The sequence below is a fragment of the Mus musculus genome, chromosome 1, assembly GCF_000001635.26.
Source record: "Mus musculus strain C57BL/6J chromosome 1, GRCm38.p6 C57BL/6J".
NCBI classification, from domain to species: domain Eukaryota; kingdom Metazoa; phylum Chordata; class Mammalia; order Rodentia; family Muridae; genus Mus; species Mus musculus.
Window position 1 is genome coordinate 8,107,733 of NC_000067.6, and position 19,954 is coordinate 8,127,686.

The window sequence follows — 19,954 nt, forward strand, 5'->3', positions numbered from 1 at the left end:
AATATTCTTCTTCAAGCTGCAGGGTCAAGACCATGGAGGTGGGAGATTCCCAATTTATTCTTGGTCCTTTTTTGGGTAAATCTGATCTGGGCCTTAAGTTGAGTCAAGAGATCTCTCCCCAGAAGTGGTGTGGGACACTCGGGGATGACCACGAAAGAGTGACTCACTTGCCCTTTTTCTAAATCTAAGGTATGTGCAGTGGTCCAGGGGTATTGTTTCTGTCCTGTGACTCCAATTACTATGGTTCTTTTACTTTTATGTTTTCTTAATGGTTGCTTCAACACAGAATGTTCAGCTCCAGTGTCTACTCGGAAGTTCATAGGGTCCCCTCCACAGTAAGGGTTACCCTAGGCTCGGAGAAGGGGTCTAAGCCCCGTCTCCCATAATCATCTCTCTCTAAGGTCAGAACCTTAGGGGCCTTTCTCTTTTTCTTAGGGCATTATCATGCCCAATGTCTTTTCTCTTTGCAATATGCACATTGGTCTTTCTCTAGAGTCTTCTGGGTGGGTCTTCTTCTTCTAGACCTGGATTCTCTGTTGCCCAGGTACCCTGTCTGTCTATTCTCAGCTTTACTACTTCTCTCATGCTCGCCTATTACTATGGCCAAAATCCTGCTCAAGTTTTTCTCCTGTCTTCTATCTCTCTTATTCTCCCTCTCTTCTTCTTCACACTTTTCTCTTTCTTTCTTCTCTTCATCTGTTTCTCTTTTATGATACACTTTCTCAGCTTCTCTAACCAAATCTTGCAAAGCCATGGCATGTAACCCTTCCAATCTCTGTAACTTTCTTTTAATATCTGATGCTGACTGCCCTATAAAAGCCATAGGCACTGTGGCTTATTGACCCTCAGAAGTTGGTCAAAAAGAGTATAGCGTCTGTAAGCCTCTATTAATCTTTCTAGAAAAACAGACAGGGGCTTGGTAGGGCCCTGCATCACCTCTATTACCTAAGCCAAATTGGTGGGGCATCTCACCACTCCCTTGAGACTTGCCACCAGAGCCCGGAGGTAAACTGTCAATCTCTCCCTACCTTGAGCCATATTGTAATCCCAATCAGGCCAGTCCAGAGGCAACCCTGTGTTAATCTCATTAGGCAGGTTGTTTGGAACTCCATTCACTCCTGGAACATTTTTCCATGCTTCCAGGAGGATGTGCTACTTTTCTTCAGTGGTGAACAGGACCTGTAGAAGTTGTTGACAGTCATCTTAAGTGGGTTGGTGAGAAAACATGAGAGCCTCCATCAGTCCCATCAGGCTGGCCAGATTCTCAGAAAAAGAAGCATGATTAGCTATTTAATTATACAAATCAAGTCAAAAGTACCCTCTGGTGGCCATCTTATATTAAATGTTGGCCATTCGGGGGCACAAAAAGTCCGCCAAGGTCCCTTCTTAATTTTTACTGAAAGGTCATGAGCCCTTGCCCTAACTTCAGTCCAGTAATCTTAGGTCAACCTTAGGGAAGTTGTCACAGTCTGCCCCATCATCCAAACCTCAAAAGACACAAAATAGACACAAGAAATGAACACAAACAGACTGACACATGCCCATCTCCTATTAGAGAGACAAAACTAATCCTGAGATGCAGAAGGTTGGGTTGGGGTGTAGTTCTTCCAATCCAGGAAGACTACTGAATAGTTAACCCTTTTCCAGATGGACTCTTGGAGCCTTTTTTTTTTTTTTTTTTTTTTTTTTTTTTGTGCTCTGAGGCATCCTCTAGAGCAGCAGCCAGTGATTCTAGCACATCTGCTGATCACACTCCATGTCTCATCTCAAGACTCGGGTCTCCATTTCTCATGAAACTTTGTGGCTATAAATTGAAATTTCAACACCAAACTTTGCCTGCACACAGAGACAGTTTCAGACAAGAAATCTCACCTCTAAGTGGGTCTTCGGAAACATATATATATATATGGGGAGGTACTGGGAAATGGAGAATGTAAAATGGAATAGGAGGTTAAATACTGAAGGAACAATTGAAGTTAAACTTACAGCTGAGGCTTCTTTGAATAAGTCCATACTGAAATATACCTGAAGATGAAATCAAAAGAGAATGAGATAGATAATTGTCTTAGTCAGGGGTTTCTATTCCTGTACAAACATCATGACCAAGAAGCAAATTGGGAAGGAAAGGGTTTATTCACCTTACACTTCCATATTGCTGTTCATCACCAAAGGAAGTCAGGACTGGAACTCAAGCAGGTCAGAAAGCAGGAGCTGATGCAGAGGCTATGGGGGGGATGTTCTTTACTGGCTTGCTTCCCCTGGATTGCTCAGCCTTCTCTCTTATAGAACCAAGACTACCCAAGCCCAGACATGGCACCACCCACAAGGGACCTTTCCCCCTTGATCACTAATTGAGAAAATGCCTTACAGTTGGATCTCATGGAGGCATTTCCTCAACTGAAGATCCTTTCTCTGTGATAACCCCAGCTATGTCAAGTTGATACAAAACTAGCCAGTACAATAATATTACACAAACCATACAAAATTTTCCTAAAAATAGAAGGTGAAAAGGTCAAAAACATTCCTGCTCAATATAAATGTTTGAGTTACATGTTCAGTGAAGTGTATTGAAAGTCAAATAGACCTTTTGAAAATATGGCCCAGAACAGTTAATAAGTTTAGACTAAAAAATGAATAAAACTGCAGCATACAATAAATTAAACATATTAAAAAGTAACCAAATAATCACAGGTTATATAGCTACATGAATGTTAGAAAATAGAGCAATCATTATTAAAGTTAAATGTGACTTATACAAAGAGATCAAAGGTAAATTAATAAAAATGAGACAGAAATATGACTCTGACATGTATCTAATGGATACATATTATGCTAAAGTTGCATATTATGGTATGATGCTCTGACAGACTTTGATGAAACCACAGCCACATAAGTGACTTGATTATATATTACCAATTGATGAAGGCACATTCTCAGTGAGATATGTGTGATGTCCAGGTTAAGAATATTCTTGCTCTTTTTAAGATTTTGTTCTCAGGTGTAGATGTTTCTGCGTTTCCTAAATAATTGGCCCTGACTTTATCTTTCTTAACTTCAAATTTCTTATTCTAAATTGTGACTATACTACTACAGGGAACCCTTGCAATGATTAGGAGAGTTAATAAAGGCAGAGTATATAATGTCTCCACTTGTGTTTGGATCATTGTTTATTGCAATTTTTCTCAATTCTTTACTAAATCCCTAAAAATCTAAGCATTTATTTTATTTAGTTTTCCTTTTTTTCCTTTTTTTTCCTCTTTTCAGTGCTACATCCTAAATTTCTGAGGTAAAATTTCCAGAGACTTGATATGTCATTCATGTAACAATTTCTATGGAAAATGATATTTTCATCTTATATTTATGTGTTACATATAATTAAAATCTCTCTTGTAAGTGAATTTTGAATTGATAAACACTGTGCACAGAAAGGGTTTTTGTTGGAAGCCATGGTATAAATATAGGGAATTTTCAAAATTTCAGTTGAAGATGAGAAAAACAAATTTTCTTATTGTAATTGTTCTTACCTATTTCTGTACATGTATATAGTCAATCTGTACGTTATTTCTTTGTATATTTTCAGCAGTGGCCATTTGTTATTATATTACAAATTAGTATTTATTTCCAAAAACTATTTCTCCCATTCTCAGTAGTTTTAATGTGTGTGTGTGTGTGTGTGTGTGTGTGTGTGTGTTAAGACTCTTTCCATCTACTTTGCAGTGTCCATGGTCATCATTATTTAGCTCTTGTTTATGCAGTCATAATGCTGAGATTCTATGATTGTAGATTCTTGCATTACAATAAGACACAATCTCACAAAATCTCCATGATTCTCTACCTTTTACAACCTTTCCACAAGCCCTTCTATAATGTCTCTAGAACCCGATGTGTAGGAATGGTTTTGTAGATGCATCCCTTGGGACTTTTCTCCACAACTCTAAATTTTGATTGATTATGGTTTTCTGTCATATTCTCTGTGTATTCCAAAGAGAAGTTCCCTTTAAGAAGGATGAATAGTGCATTTACCTATTGGTGTAATAACAAATATTTAGAATGTATTTAGTGATTTGCTAGCTTCGTAAAGTGGTGGTGTAGGTTCTCCAAAAAGATCTATTAAATTCACAAGCCCTCAGTGGTTGGCTAGATTTCTAGTAACAGACACAATTTCCCTCTTGTTGAGTTAATCCAACTAGAGAGCTCTTGGATACTTCCAAGGTATACATGGCACTAGTACAACCATAGAATTGTTGTGGTTCATAAAGATCATACCTGGATAAGATTGTTGGTTCCTTCCCTCTTTTGGAAGCTTTGCTATTGCCTTCTGGTACCATAAAACCTAGCCCTAAGAGAGGTGTTCAAGGCAGATGAAGCTCTCAGGCTGTTGAGCCCTATGTTGGAAGTGTATGGTCTCTTCAGCAATGGAGATTTACCTTCCACTGTGGAATGAGAAAGGCAAACACTTAAAATCACATAGAAACGGAAAATTAAAATTGTTAAGTCATTAAATAAAAATACAAACAAAAAGAATGCAAGAAATCAGGGTAGGAAAATGGAGTATATGTAGAGGGAGTTAAGGGGACAAGTTGGAAGTAAATGTGAAAAAATGCATTATATTTTTATTATCAAATTTTTTCAGATCATGAAAAAATCTTCACTGAATTAATTAAATATTTTAAATACCACTATTCACAAATGTTTTATGAAGAAATCAGAGATTCTTGAGAATAAAACCTAAGAAAACTGAATTGCACAGAAAAAAAAATTATTATTTAACACTGACAGGTGGAAATCAGTCATATTTTTTCATTATTACTTACTTGTTGGCTATAACGATATCAGATACATTTAAGGCTTAAAATAGACAAAAAAACTGTATTCATGGAGGAAAAAAAATCCAATAGTAGCCTTAAGGACCACAGAGACTAATGTGACTCTCAGATTCATAGTTAAGTAGCAAGCTTTCAGCTTCTTATCAACTGTCCCAGTTCTTTCTCCCATTTCTTTTGGGGCTTTGAGGGTAAAAATGTGGTGAAAATTATTGCAAAACGCTATTGTTTGTAAGATACAGCTATTTGTATTTTATCCATGACACAAAATTAAACTAGTGTGCAAGTGAATTTTTTATTAATATTTAAAGTAATAAGAATACCAATCACTACAATTATATTCAAAATTTACTATTGTTCAATTAGTTTCTAGTTTAAATTTCATGTTAACTTTTATTTAAATTCCACAAGAGAAAGCTTTCCCATGTAAATTTTACTAGCTGATTAACATGGTTATATTATAAATTTTTGACTAGATGCCAAATATTGATCTGTTTTGTTCAATGTTCTGAATTTGGATGTGTAATTGAGTCACTTCAATTTATAATTAAATTGAATATAATTATAATGCTCTTCAAGTCTAATAAATACAAGTATATCAAAACAATTTCACTTTATAGTGATTGTGTGTATGTATGTGTGTGTGCATGCACATGAGCACACACATACACGTCTACGTCTATCCAGTATATGCATGCAACCTACAGTTCAAAGAAGTCAGGAAAGGAATTCCATGCAGAAATTCAATACATATACAACGCAAATACAAGATCCTAGAGCAGAAACTGACAAGGATACCCTGGAAACAGAGCTTGCTGGCTTCCTTCCATTCACCTCCTTTTCAAGTACAGCACAGGTACACCTGCCGTGAGATGGTATCATGGAAAGTGTGATGTGCCTCCCTGAATCAATTAGCAATCAAGGAAAAAATCTCACAAACATGTCCTCATGCTAATATAATGAATGAAATTCTTTAGGTGAGATTTTTTTCTTTCTGTATTATGTTCTGTGGTCAATGAACATTAATCATTTTATAGACAACTGGGCAATTAAAATCACTGCAGAAATCACAAGATAAAAGATTTCATGAACTGTGAATATTTATTTATTTATTTATTTATTTATTTATTTATAGTTACACGGTAGGACAATTTGGGTCTCTTTGTTTCCAATAAGTTGCAATTAAAGCTAATGCTGAGATTTGAAGTCTGGACGTTTAGCAGTTGGAAGTGTAAGTCATGATTGCAGACCTTTTGGTGCCTCTGCTACTCTTAGGTGGTTTTTCAGTGGTATGGATATGTATGAGTGTATCTATCACATGTATTACTTCCTCTTACACAGACATGAATTGCTCTTTTAAAAACTGAGTTGAGAAAAGTTTCAAAACATGTTTATTTTGATAAGACACAGAAACATACTTAATTTTGTATTCAAATTGCTTTCATTGATAAATCATATACAGATAAGCAGTTTCTGGACAAAGCATCCATAAACAACATTCAAGAGACAATATTTTAACTCAATAGAAAATACTACAAGTAATCCTATTTTATTCTAGCTTTTATGGTTTCTTGTTTGTTTGTTTGGGCGGGTTAAGGTTTATAGTGGCTCAAACTTCATTGACAACCTGATATATCTGTATTTGAAACCATTCTAACAGTAATCATGTTGTTTATACCATTTTATCTTTGGCTTTAGTTGTTTTATTAAACTATATTAAGGACATTAGTTCTATATTCATGAAATGAGATTTACATGTATGAGTTTGTGTTTCTGTCTGAACAGTTAAGTATGTATATGGTCTATCAAAGTATGTTCTCTGTCTCAAGCAAAGACAAAATTTTCATATGAGAATTATAATCTCCCTCTAAAATAAAATTTAAAAACTGCTGAAAGTTAAATGTATTTTAATATAACATTCTGTAGAATTTGACTTCATGGTGAGGAAAAAGCAAAAATGGTTGCTATGCATACTTTTTGGGATATTGTTTTTTAATGTACCTGACTATGGGAAATTTGTATCTGATTTTTCCCACTTATTGGACTAAAGAGATAGAGTGTTTACAGTCTTCTAACATAACAGCCTAAATCTTATATTAATATAAACCTAATGATTAGTATGGAGACCTTGCTCTTAAATAATTACTTTTAATTAATTAATTAATTTCTTCAGTTGAAATGATGGAAGTATAGGCTGACAGCAAACTGCTGGGAATGGTGGTGCCATTAGTTCACATGCCTCAGATGGCAATGACTGATGAAAGCCCTCCTTCTCTATTCTGAGTCCTTTTCTGCAGAAATAAGGAGTACTTCTTCACATTGCACACAGGATTCTTTGATGTAGTTGACAAAATTCTTCATCTCAACATCATAATAACTTGAAGGTAAACTCCTACTGATTTCATGAGAAAGTTTCAAAATAGTGGCCATATCCATATACAATAAAATACTAAGCAGCCTGGTCAAAAAAGGAGACCCTATCTTATAAAAACATAGGTGTAGCTCACATATAAACTCAGGTCTAGCATGTGTGAGACCTTAAATTTGATCTCTATCAAGACAAAAAATTAGAATACAAATAAATAAATTGGTTTTATGTAGATTTCACCAAAGGCATTTTATGAATCAAATTTTATATAGAGATATAGACAGTTTATGGAGATAAGGTAAAGTATAATTAGAAATTACTTGGGTTCAAAGAGAAGACAAAACTAAATATAGTGATGGATAACCAAGAAAGTAGGTGAAGTGAAATAATATTAAATTTTTCATAGAACTTTTAACAAGGTGCAAGAAAAATTCCAGACCCTTTGAGTCAATGGCCAGATATCTCATGAGAAATGGTACTTTCTATGGAACTTGGAAAGGGTCCTGAGGACGTCAAATAAGGTGTAAATATTATAATTGTGGTTTTCTATCTCATCTTCATGAATTCTTATCAAAAGGTCTTGGTAAGGTATTCAAAATTATGAGGTTCAGAAAGCTGTGAGAGATTGTTTATTTCCCAAGGGCCTCCAAAACTGCTAATATCAGACATAGACCAGTAGGAATTTGGCACTTGACTTCAACAAGTCAACTAGATACAAGTCTAACTAGAGGAACCTGCAGGTGGATGCAAAGTGTGTTGACAGGGTATGGATCAGAGACTCCTGTGGCCAGCCAGAGTGAGTGGGAAGAGCACAAAGCAGAGGAAAGCAGAAGATCTATCTGAATAGCTCAGAGGGGAAGGATCATGAGTCACTAAGTGTATCAGAATAAGAGAAGCAACCAAAGCAACCAAAGAAAAAAATCTGACTCAAATGGAAGCAGAGTTTTGCTAGAAAAAAAAGTGGTTATTCTCCAGACAGGCATAGAATAGAGTCTTTTCTGAGGTTTGTAGTAACAGGTTGTGGGAAAGAATGCATCATTGTCAGGGAGTGAGAAAGAAAGAACCAGAACAGGCCAATTTAGAGGAAGATGCGCTTTATGTGGGAGAACTTTTATGTTGAAGGAAAATCTAAGAGATTGAGCAGAATGGACCAAAAAGTAGAAGCTGGCTGAGAAAATGACATTTTGTAGGAAATTTCAGACCACAGGTCACTGCCTAACTTACTTTCTGGCCAGTGGAACTGTGTCAAGATCATACTACAATCAATAGATTATGAAGACTTATGTCCAAAAGTCTCTAGAGAGTGACTACTGGTGCATGGATGAGATAAGGGAGGACACATCATCCAATCAATGGGAACTCTTTAGTAAAGCAAACAAAGCAAAAAGACAGAGACATTTCTACTGCTCCATTTGAGAAAGACTCTCAGTTCAGTCTGGGAGAAACTGCCCATCAGGTGTCATTGTTTTAGAGGAACCTATCTGGCAAACAATCTGAAAGATTTTCTAATTATAGTTGTTGTTGTTGTTTTCAAAGTGTGATATTCCCCTTATCTGGATACTTGTAACATTTTTTTCCTCTTTATGAGAGTAAGCAGTTTGTTCTTATGGTCTCCCCATGTTTTATTTAAGATATTTACCTGTTCTTGATAATGTGAGTCTAGCCTTTCAAAAATGCACACTACTGTTAACCACTCCCTCAGAATCTGATATAGATTTGCCTCCCTTGGTTTTGCACTACTTCCTGAGAAATCAATTATGAAATGTTAGAATGTTGCTTATGTCCACAGTACAGTATATCAGTGTTCATTTTTATTCCCATAGTTTTTCTACTTTATTTTCCATTAAAATTCAAGTCAGTTTGTTTCTCTTATAATTTTTTTCAATGATATTGTTCTTTTATTCAATTATGAACTCCTATATTTTATTAGATATTTTCTTTATATACATTTCAAATTTCAAATGCTATCCCGAAAGTTTCCTATACCCTCCCCCCGTCCTGCTCCCATACCCACCCACTCCCACTTCTTGGCCCTGGCATTCCCCTGTACTGGGGCATATAAAGTTTGCAATACCAAGGGGCTTTTCTTCCCAGTTATGGCCGACTAGGCCATCTTCTGATACATATGCAGCTAGAGACACGAGCTCTGGGGGTACTGGTTAGTTCATATTGTTGTTCCACCTATAGGGCTGCGGACCCCTTCAGCTTCTTGGGTGCTTTCTCTAGCACCTACATTGGGGGCCTTGTGTTCCATCTTATAGATGCCTGTGAGCATCCACTTCTGTATTTGCCAAGCACTGGCATAGCCTCTCAAGAGACAGCTATATCAGGGTCCTGTCAGCAAAATATTGCTGACATATGCAATAGTGTCCGGGTTTGGTGGTTGTTTATGGGATGTATCCCAGGGTTGGACACTCTGTGGATGGTCCTTCCTGCCATCTCAGCTCTCAACTTTGTGTCTATAACTCCTTCCATGGGTATTTTGTTCCCCATTCGATGAAGGAATGAAGTATCCACACTTTGGTCTTCCTTCTTGTTGATTTTCATGTGTTTTGCAAATTATATTTTGGATATTCTAAGTTTCTGGGCTAATATCTACTTAGCAGTGAGTGCACATCATGTGTATTCTTTTGTGATTTTATTACATCACTCAGCATAATATCCACCATATCCATCCAATTGCCAAAGACTTTCATAAATTAATTGTTTTTAATAGCTGAGTAGTACTCCATTGTGTACATGTACCATATTTTCTGTATCCATTCCTCTGTTGAGGGACATCTGTGTTCTTTCCAGCTTCTCACTATTATAAGTAAGGCTTTATGAACATAGTGAAGTATGTTTCGTTATTAAAAGTTGGAACATTTTCTGGATATATGCACAGGAGAGGTATTGCTGGATCTTCCAGTAGAACTATGTCTAATTTTCTGAGGAACCACCAAACTGATTTTCAGAATGGTTTTAACAGCTTGCAATACCACTAGCAATGGAGGAGTGCTCCTCTTTCTCCGTATCCTCATCAGAATATGCTGTCACCTGAATTTTTGAACTTAGCCATTCTGACTGGTGTGAGGTGGAATCTCAGGGTTGTTTTAATTTGCATTTTCCTGATGATTAAGGATGTTGAACAATTTTTCAAGTGCTTCTCAGCCATTCAGTATTCCTCAGTTGAGAATTCTTTGTTTCGCCCTGTACCCCATTTTTAATAGGGTTATTTGATTTTTCTGAAGTCCAATTCCTTCAGTTATTTATGTATATTAAATATTAATCCCCTATCACATTTAGGATTGGTAAAGATCCTTTCACTATCTGTTGGCCTTTTTATATTATTGACAGTGTCTTTGGCCTTACAGAAGCTTTGAAATTTTATGAAGTCCCATTTGTTGATTCTTGATCTTACAGCACAAGTCATTGCTGTTCTGTACAGGATTTTTTTCCCCTGTGCCCATATCTTTGAATTTTGTCTCCACTTTCTCCTCTATACGTTTCAATGTTTCTGGCTTTATGTGGAGTTCCTTGATCCACTTAGACTTCAGCTTTGTACAAAGAGATAAGAATGGATCAATTTGCATTCTTCTACATGATAACTGCCATTTGTGCCAACACCATTTGTTGAAAATGCTATCATTTTTCCACTGGATGGTTTTAACTCCCTTGTCAAAGATCAAGTGAACATAGGTGTGTGGGTTTATTTCTGGGTCTTCATTTCTATTCCATTGTCGACCTGTCTGTCCCTGTATCACTACCATGTGTTTTTATCACAACTGCTCTGTAGTACAGTTTGAGGTCAGGCATGGTGATTCCACCAGAGGTAATTTTATTGTTGAGAATAGTTTTTGCTATTCTAGATTTTTTGTTATTCCAGATGAATTTGCAAATTCCTTTTTCTAACTCTGTGAAGAATTGAGTTGGAATTTTGATGAGGATGGCATTTAATCTCTAGATTGCTTTCGTCAAGATAGCCATTTTGACTACATTGATCCTGCCAATCCCTGAGCATGGGGGATCTTTCCATCTTGTGAGATCTTCTTTGACTTCTTATTTCAGAGACCTGAAGTTCTTATCATACAGAACTTTCACTTGCTTAGTTAGTCACACCAAGTTATTTTATATTATTTCTGATTATTGAGAAGGGTGTTTTTTGTTTGTTTGTTTCCAAATTTCTTTCTCAGCCTCTTTATCCTTTGTGTGGAGAAAGGCCACTAATTTGTTTGAGTTAATTTTATATTCAACTACTTCACTGAAGCTGTTTATCAGGTTTAGGAGTTCTCTGATGGTATTTTAAGGGTCACTTATATATACTATCATATCATCTGCAAACAGTGATATTTTGACTTTTTCCTTTCCAATTTGTATCCCCTTGATCTCTTTTCAAGTTTTTCTAGTTTTTCTGGCTAGGACTTCAAGTACTATATTGAATAGGTAGGGAGAAAGTGGGCAGTCTTATCTAGTCCCTGATTTTAGTGAGATTGCTTCAAGTTTCTCTCCATTTAGTTTTATGTTGGCTTCTGGTTTCCTGTAGATTGCTTTTTATTATGTTTAGGTATGGGCCTTGAATTCCTGATCTTTCCAAGACTTTTATCAAGAATGTCTATTTGATTTTTCCAATGATTTCTCAGCATCTAATGTGATGATCCTATATTGAAGACAAGCATTAGTCCATGGAGATCTGATAGGATGCATGATATAATTTCAATATTTTTTTATTTATTGATGTCTATTTTGTGTCTAATTAGATGGTCAATTTTTAGAAGTTACCATCAGGTGCTGAGAAGAAGTTGTATCCTTTGTTTAGGATGAAATGTTCTGTAGATATCTGTGAAATCCATTTCTTTCATAACTTCTGTTAGTTTCAATGTGTCTCTCTTTAGTTTCTGTTTCCAGAATCTGTCCATTAATGAGAGTGGGGTGTTGAAGGCTCATATTATTATTGTGTGAGTTGCAATGTGTGGTTGGAGCTTTACTAAAGGTTATTTAATGAATGTGGTTGCCCTTGCATTTGAAGCAATGATCTTCAGAATTGAGTGTTCATCTTGGAAGATTTTACCATTGATGAATATGAACTGCCCTTCCTTGTCTTTTTTGATAACTGGGTTGGAAGTCGATTTTATTCAATATTAGGATGACTACTCCAACTTGTTTCTTTGGACTGTTTGCTTGGAAAATTGTTTTCCAGCCTTTTACTCTGAGGTAGTGTTTGTCCTTTTTCCTGAGGTGGGTTTCCTGTATGCAACAAAATGGTGGGTCCTGCTTATGTAGCCAGTCTGTTAGTCTATGTCTTTTTATTGGAGAATTAAGTCCACTGATATTAAGATATATTAAGGAAAAGTAATTGTGCTTCCTGTTATTTTTGTTGTTAGAATTGGGATTCTGTTTTTGCAGCTATCTTCTTTTAGGTTTGTTGAAGGATTACTTTCTTGATTTTTCTAGGGTGTCATTTCCCTCCTTGTGTTGGAGTTTTCCCTTTATTATCCTTTGAAGGCCTGGAATCATGGAAAGATATTGTGTGAATTTGGTTTTGTCATGGAATACTTTGGTTTCTCCTTTTGTTGAGAGTTTTGCTGAGCATAGTAGTCTGGGCTGGCATTTGTGTTCTCTGAGGGTCTGTATAATACCTGTCCAGGATCTTCTGCCTTTCTTAGTCTCTGGTGAGAAATCTCGGGTAATTCTAGTATGCCTGCCTTTATATGTTACTTGACGTTTTTCCCTTCCTGCTTTTAATATTCTATCTTGACTTAGTGCATTTGTTGTTCTGACTATTATGTATTGGGAGGAATTTCTTTTCTGGTCCAGTTCTATAGGCTTCTTGTATGTTCATGAGCGCCTCTCTCTTTAGGTTTGGGAAGTTATCATCTATAATTTTGTTGAAGGTATTTACTGGCCCTTTAAGTTGAAAGTCTTCATTCTCTTCTATATATATTATCCTTATGTTTGGTCTTCTCATTGTGTCTTGGATTTCCTGGGTGTTTTGAATTAGGATCTTTTTGCATTTTGCATTTTCTTTGATTGCTGTGTCCATGTTTTCTATGTAATCTTCTGCACCTGAGATTTTCTCTTCCATCTCTTGTATTCTGTTGCTGATGCTCGCATCTATGGTTCCTGATTTCTTTCCTAGGGTTTCTATCTCCAGAGTTGTCTCTCTTTGAGATTTCTTTATTGTTTCTACTTCCATTTTTAGATCCTGGGTGGTTTTGTTCAATTCTTTCACCTGTTTCGTCGTGTTTTCTTGTAACTCTTTAAAGAATTTCTGTGTTTCCCCTTTAAGGGCTTCTAGTTGTTTACCTGTGTTCTCCTGAATTTCTTTAAGGGAGTTATTTCTTTCCTTCTTAAAGTCCTCCATAATCATCATGAGAAGTGACTTTAGATCCATTATCCTGCTTTTCTGGTCTGATGGTGTATCCAGGACTTACAATGATGGTAGAGTTTGGTTCTGATGATGCCAAATAACCTTGGTTTCTGTTACTTCTTTTCTTATGCTTGCCTCCTGCCATCTGATTATCTCAATTGCTTGCTTCCCTCAATATATCTGATTGCATCCTGTCTTTCTTATACTCCCAGTTGATTCAGGACTCCTCAGAGTTCAGCTTCCTCTGTGATCCTATGATTCCAGGATTCTGTGGACCTGAGGTTCTGGGTGTGTCAGAATTCTTGGCCATCCAGCTTCTTCTGAGACCCTTAGATCCTGGTGTAACCAAGTCCCTGGTATCCTGGTATCTTGAAATCCTAAGGTCCTGGGCATTTTAAAGCTCCTGGATGTGATATCTCCTCTGGAGACCTGGGCGCTGTCTGGTGTGTCAAAATTAAGGTATACACTAGTAATGATCAACAAGAACCTGAGCTGCTGCTCAGGCAGGTCTCCAGTGTCCTTGCTCCTGCTGTCATAGGCCTGTCACGATTGAAATAAAACTAAATTGAATGGTTATATAAACTATAAAGTTTATATAACAACATTATCATAAGATGTTATAGCACTGTATTAAATAAATAACATGCATACAATGCAAATATACAAACTTATGGTCCAAATATAATTAAGATATCATAAATTCCAAAAACTTAAAAAAAATGCCATTCCCACATGACTTTATGGGCAAATTATTTAAATGTTTTGTTAAAGAAAAAAATTGTATTCAGTCTTTCCAACATTAGAAAGAGCTCAAACTTATCCAATTTTTCTATGTCTTTTTTAAATTTTTTGTTCTGTTTTCTTTGGGACAGAGTCAGGTAAACCCATTTCTAATTACATTATGCAACCACCCAATGAACAGTTTATGATTGAAATGACAATTTGGTGAGCAGATTCTGAGATATCTCAGAAAGTTCAGTTGCTTGATTACCTGAATTTGATCACTGCCAGAAGCCATCTAGGAGAGATATTCTTCCTGATATGATTTTACCATAGACTGTAAAACTTGCTGGCAAGGCACAAATCTGTATTCTCAGTACTTGGTAGGATGGGGGCAGGAAGATCAGAGGTTCATAGCCATCTTTATCTTCTTAGAATGTTGGAGGCCATTCTTGGATTCTTGGATATATGAATATTATGTCTTAGGGAGAGAGAGAGAGAGAGAGAGAGAGAGAGAGAGAGAGAGAGAGAGAGAGAGAGAGAGATGTGAGGAGCCGCCCTCACAGTCGCCGTTACAAGATGGCGCTGACATCCGTTGCTCATAGTAAAATGTGCGCAGGCGTCAGGGTATCTTTCCATTACCTGAGCCCTGCCTCTCTTGTGGCGTTAACTGACTGATAGTGGGCAGCCAATTCCGGTGGTGCACGTCTCCAACCGTTTTTCGCAGCCTATAAAAGGGAAGGGTTTTCTGCTCTCTGAGTCTCCTCTCCTGAAGCTGATCATCTATCTATCTCTCGAGATGCATTAAAGCTTTACTGCAGAAGGATCCCAGTGGCTTGCGTGCGTTTTGCTGGCGAGACGGTAGCGTGGGTCATCTGGTGCCAGAATCCCGGGAATTAACATCACCGGCATTGAGGAGAACCCCCGGAGACGGGGCAGATTCAGAACTGCAGGGAAAAGGTAAGTTCGGAGAGATATATCTGATCGTGAACCTCTTATCCCTTTTTATTTTTTAAAGATTTATTTATTATTATATGTAAGTACACTGTAGCTGTCTTTAGACACACCGGAGGAGGGCATCAGATTTCATTGTGAGTGGTTGTGAGCAACCATGTGGTTGCTGGGATTTGAACTCAGGACCTTTGGAAGAGCAGTCAGTGTTCTTACCCGCTGAGCCATCTCTCCAGCCCCTCTTATCCCTTTTGATTTCTTTGTCTTCACCCTAAGAAGGGGCGGTAGAAGCTCTAGTCTTGGTTGCTGTCCATCGAGTCTGGTGCTGAAATTTGCTATCCATCCTGGCTGGTGTTAAAATTTTCTGTCCATTGACGCTGGTGCTGAAATTTTATTTCTGTTCATCGAGACTGGTGCTGCTATCCATCGAGGCTGGTGCTGAAATTCTTATTTTGTCCATCGAGGCTGGTGTTTGAATTTCAGGTGTGGTCAGTCCGATGTAGATAAGCAGCAGCACCGAGGTATCTTGTAAGCCTCCCATAGATAAGGGAGCAGAGCACCGTGTTTACTTTCGGCTTTGCTTAAGTAGTACCATAAGTTGGGCGTAGATCAGCCGCAGGTACTCATTCTATCATGGGCTCTTCACAGTCAGTGATCACCGCATTACAGGCAGTGCTAAAGCAACGCGATCTGCAGGTCGCCTCCTATACGCTGCAGAACTTTGTTAAGGAAGTGGATCGCGTTGCTCCCTGGTATGCCTGTTCGGGGTCTCTAACTGTAGCCTCATGGAGTAAGCTAGGAAGGGACCTTGACCGTAAGCATGAAGAGGGAGACTTACGCCTAGGCACCAAGGCAATTTGGAAGCTGATTAAAAACTGTCTAGAGGATGAAACCTGCTGACCCACCATTGTGGAGGGACAGGGAACAGTAGAAGAGGTTCAGGACAGTATGTCAGAAACCGAACGGAGCGAGAGAATAAGAGCTCAAAAAAAGACATGTCTAAGAAAAAAGGACCTCCCCGGGATTCAGAAGGAAGGGGAGAGAAAAAGAAAGGCAGTGAAACCGAGCCCTCTACTAAGAAAAAGCCTTATACTAATGTTTATCCTATTCATGACTTGGAGGCCTTAGAGATTGATAGTTCAGGGTCCGAAGATCTAGACCCCAGTGAGGAGGCTAAATTATAGGAGGAGGCAGCAAAATATAAAGAACAAAGATATAACCCTTACCGATGGTCGTGATCAGGAAGTAATAAAAAGGGTAGCATATCAGCTACTGTGCCCACAGCGCCACCGCTTTATGAATTGTAGTATAGTGCTAACTCTTTTTTTCCTCAGGAAGAGTTAAAAAAGATACAGATGGCATTTCCAGTCTTTGATACTGGGGAGGCAGGGTGTATGCATGCCCCAGTGGACTATAAACAACTTAAAGAACTTGCTGAATCTGTCCGTAACTATGAGGTCAGTGCCAAGTTTACTCTGGTTCAGGTCGAGAGATTCGCCAATATGGCCATGACCCCATCAGATTGGCAAATGACAGCAAAGGCTACACTCCCTAATATGGGACAATATATGGAATGGAAAGCTCTATGGTATGATGCGGCCCAAAATCAGGCCAGGGTCAATACCACAGCAGTTGATGACAACCAGAGACAGTGGACCTTTGAATTGTTGACCGGCCAAGGGCAGTATGCCACCAATCAAATAAACTATCCTTGGGGGGGGGGGGGCATACGCCCAGATAGGGGCAGCTGCGGTCAAGGCTTGGAAGGCACTTACAAGAAAAGGGGAGGCTGGGGGTCACCTTACAAAGATTGTTCAGGGCCCTCAGGAACCATTCTCTGATTTTGTGGCAAGAATGACTGAGGCTGCAGCCCGGGTCTTTGGCGACCCCGAGCAAGCCATGCCTCTAATTGAACAGCTCATTTATGAGCAAGCCACCCAAGAGTGCAGGGCGGCCATCACACCAAGAAAAAAAAAAAGGTTACAAGACTGGCTTAAGATATGTAGGGAGCTAGGAGGCCCTCTCACCAACGCGGGACTAGCGACGGCTATATTGAAATCTCAGAGGTGCCCTAATTTCAACAAACAAAAGGCATGTTTCAATTGTGGGAAAGCTGGACATTTGAAAAGAGATTGCCCTGTACTTGAATGTGTAAGAGGAGCTGTTCTCTGCTCCCGCTGCAGAAAGGGCTATCACAAGGCTAGTGAATGCCGCTCTGTCAGAGATGTAAAAGGGAGACTCCTGCTCCCGATAGGTGAAGTTAATCCCTCACAGTCAAAAAACGGGGTGCTGGGCCCCCAATCCCAGGGCCCTCACAAATATGTGAGCTTTGTCAGAAGCCAGAGCAGGACAGAGGAGATAACACCCGATGAGTTACAGGAGTGGACTTGCGTGCCACCTCCAGTTTTTTACTCATGTCCCAAATGAATGCGCAACCAATCCTTGTTAAGTCTTCTGGACCCTTACCCCCTCGGACTATGGGTCTCATTGTTGGGCCAGGATCTCTCACTTTACAAGGCCTTGTGGTTCATCCTGGAGTAGTGGACCACCAACACCTGCAAGACATTCAAGTCCTTTGCTCCTGCCCCCAAGGTATTTTTTCCATTAGCCCAGGAGAGAGAATTGCACAATTAATATTCTTGACCAGCCCTGATAAGGATGAAGATAACAAAAAAGAATTGAGAGGTATGGGTTCTTCTGGCCCCGATTCAGTCTATCTAGTTATGCCTTTGAATGCCAGGCCTACTCTACATCTTTTTATTAATGACAAAGATTTTAAGGGGATTATGGATAAGAGTATCATTTCATCTTACTGGTGGCCAAAGAGCTGGCCTGTTACAAAATCTTCTCATTCTTTACAAGGCCTGGGTTAACAATCTTGCCCAGCAATTAGTTCATCCACCCTGACATGGCAAACCTCAGAAGGACAGAGGGGCCTATTTACTCCATATGTGCTCCCGCTGCCGATAAATCTATGGGGCAGAGATGTGCTTTCTGAGATGGGAATCACATTAACCAATGAATACTCAGTTCAGACCACTAATATTATGAAGAAGATGGGGTACACAAAAGGAAAGGGATTGGGAAGCAAAGAACAAGGTAGACTTGAGCCTGTCTCCCACAACGGTAACCCAGGTAGACGGGGCTTGGGTTTTTCCTAGGGGCCGTTGGGGTTTCAAGACCCATCCCCTGGGTAACAGAGGAACCCGTGTGGGTCTCCCAATGGCCGTTATCCTCTGAAAAATTGGAGGCAGTCAACAAGCTAGTTACAGAACAGGTGCAGCTCGGACATTTGGAACCTTCCACGTCCCCATGGAATACTCCAATTTTTGCCATAAAAAAGAAATCAGGCAAATGGAGGTTACTTCATGACCTTCGAGCAATTAATGCACAAATGAACCTTTTCGGCTCAATCCAGCGGGGTTTACCTCTGTTATCTACCCTGCCTAAGCAATGGAAAATTGTCATTTTAGACATTAAAAACTGTTTCTTTTCCATCCCTTTGTGTCACCAAGATCGACCAAGATTTGCTTTTACAATTCCAGCCCTTAATCATATGGAGCCTGATAAGAGGTTCCAGTGGAAAGTCCTCCCTCAGGGCATGGCAAATAGCCCCACTATGTGCCAGCTTTTTGTAAAGGCAGCATTAGAACCTGTGAGACAATATTTTCCCTCCTTACTGTTATTACATTATATGGATGATATTCTTTTGTGCCATAAAGATATGATGCTTTTACAAAAATCCTATTCATTTTTGATAAAAATGTTAAACCAATGGGGACTGCAGATAGCTGCAGAAAAGGTTCAGATTTCGGAAGTAGGTTCCTTTCTGGGAACCATTATTTTCCCAGATAAGATACTTCCTCAAAAATTGGAAATTCGCAGAGATCATTTACATACTCTTAATGATTTTCAAAAGTTATTGAGGAGTATAAATTGTCTTAGGCCTTTTTTAAAGATTTTCTCTGACGAACTTAAACCTTTATTTGATATTTTAAAGGGGCATTCACATATCTCCTCCCCCAGAGCCCTTACTCCTGCGGCTAATAAAGCCTTGCAAGTAGTAGAGAATGCCTTACAAAATGCCCAGTTACAGCGTATTGAGGAATCACAACCTTTCAACTTGTGTTTCTTTAAGACAGCTCAGTTACCAACTGCTGTATTGTGGCAAGATGGACCATTATTATGGATCCATCCCAATGCTTCTCCGGCAAGAGTAATTGATTGGTATCCTAACGCCGTTGCACAACTTGCGCTTCGTGGCTTAAAAGCAGCAGTCACTCATTTTGGACGAGATCCTAAATTGCTAATTGTTCCCTATACTGCCACACAAGTTCAGGTCCTTGCAGCTACATCTGATGACTGGGAAGTATTAGTCACCTCCTATTCAGGACAAATTGACAATCATTATCCTAGACATCCAATTTTACAATTTGCCCTGAATCAGGCCATAGTGTTTCCACAGGTGACAGCAAAAAACCCGCTTCCAGAAGGAATCATAGTGTATACAGATGGGTCAAAAACTGGTGTAGGCGCTTATGTGACCAATAACAAAATAGTGTCTAAACAATATAATGAAACTTCACCTCAAATTGTGGAGTGTTTGGTGGTTTTGGAGGTCCTTAAGGCCTTCCTGGGACCGCTTAACATTGTGTCAGATTCCTCCTATGTGGTCAATGCAGTTAACCTTCTAGAGGCTGCTGGGGTAATAAAATCATCCAGTAAAGTCACTGATATTTTTCAAAA

At 38.6% G+C, this 19,954-nt stretch overlaps 1 long non-coding RNA gene across 1 annotated transcript; it reads right to left on the reverse strand.

Annotated features, from left to right (window-relative positions):
• Positions 1 to 896: 896 nt before the first annotated feature.
• Positions 897 to 14,717, reverse strand: Gm39589. The gene is made up of 4 exons (XR_865178.1): positions 14,529 to 14,717; positions 4,267 to 4,433; positions 1,987 to 2,025; positions 897 to 1,179 (listed from the first exon to the last, which is right to left on the reverse strand). It is a non-coding gene; the product is annotated as a predicted gene, 39589 (long non-coding RNA).
• Between the last annotated feature and the right edge of the window lie 5,237 nt (positions 14,718 to 19,954).